This window comes from Alexandromys fortis, unplaced genomic scaffold, assembly GCF_014885135.2.
Source record: "Alexandromys fortis isolate MF-2015 unplaced genomic scaffold, M_Fortis_MF-2015_v1.1 scaffold_84, whole genome shotgun sequence".
Taxonomy (NCBI): Eukaryota; Metazoa; Chordata; class Mammalia; order Rodentia; family Cricetidae; genus Alexandromys; species Alexandromys fortis.
Genome location: NW_026068017.1, coordinates 3,966,794 through 3,967,963, shown reverse-complemented (window position 1 = coordinate 3,967,963; position 1,170 = coordinate 3,966,794).

Genomic DNA, 1,170 nt, shown 5'->3' with positions numbered 1-1,170 from the left:
CCTTTTCCCCCCCCCCTCCCCCCCCCCCCCCTCCCCCCCCCCCCCCCCCCCCCCCCCCCCCCCCCTTTTTTTTTTTTTTTTGGATTTTTGAGACAGGGTTTCTCCGTAGCTTTTTTTGTTCCTGTCCTGGAAGTAGCTCTTGTAGACCAGGCTGGCCTTGAACTCACCGAGATCTGCCTGCCTCTACACCCTGAGTGCTGGGATTAAAGGTGTGAGCCACCACTGCCCAGCTTCTCCAAACTTTTTAAAATAGATTTTTCCAATCTTCAATTTGCATACCTATAGTCTGGTAAGACAATCTAATTTTTAGAAATATCTTCTTTTCTCCCCAGGGAATATATCTGCCATAGTCTCCATGAATTGCTTAATATACTTGCCATCAGTAAGCAGTTGTGTTTGTTGCTATTGTTATTGGTATTGCCACACAACTAGGTCTTATAATCCATCTGGATTGTAACCTTATTATTTTCATTTATTTTTGTTTTTTTGAGACAGGGTTTTTCTGTGTAGCCCTAGCTGTCCTTGAACTCCATCTGTATCCCAGGCTGGCCTTGAACTCAGAGAGCTGCCTGCCTCTGCCTCCAAAATGGTAAAATTAAAGGCATGTGCCATCACCTCCCAGCATAACTTTCTTTTTAAAAAGTATTTACTTTTTATTGTTTTTAATTACCTGTTTGTGTCTGTGTCTATGAGTCCAAAGGTGTGGGAAGCCCCTGGAGTTGCAGTTACAGACTGAACTGTCTGACTTGGGTGCTGGGAAGCACACTAGGGACCTCTGCAAGAGCAACAGAGCTCTTAATGCTAAGCTGTCTTTCTAGTCTCCGAGTTATAACTACATACACATATATATTTGAAAAAGGAGTCTTCTTCCCCCAGTTCTGCTGTTTGTCTTTATGCCCCAAATTGGGTAGTATGGTTTTAAGGTTTTACCTTTTCAAATTACAGTCTGAAAATCTGCACAAATTCCCTATGTATTAAGCAGAGTGTCAACTGGGGCAGTGGTGCTGCCTTTAATCCCAGCACTTGGAGGCAGAAACAGACAGATCTTTGTGAGTTCGAGACCAGCCTGATTGATAGAGCAAGTTCCAGGACAGGCTTCAAAGCTACAGAGAAACCCTGTCTCAAAAAAAAAAAAAAAAAAAAAAAAAAAAAAAAAAAGGAGAGAAAGAA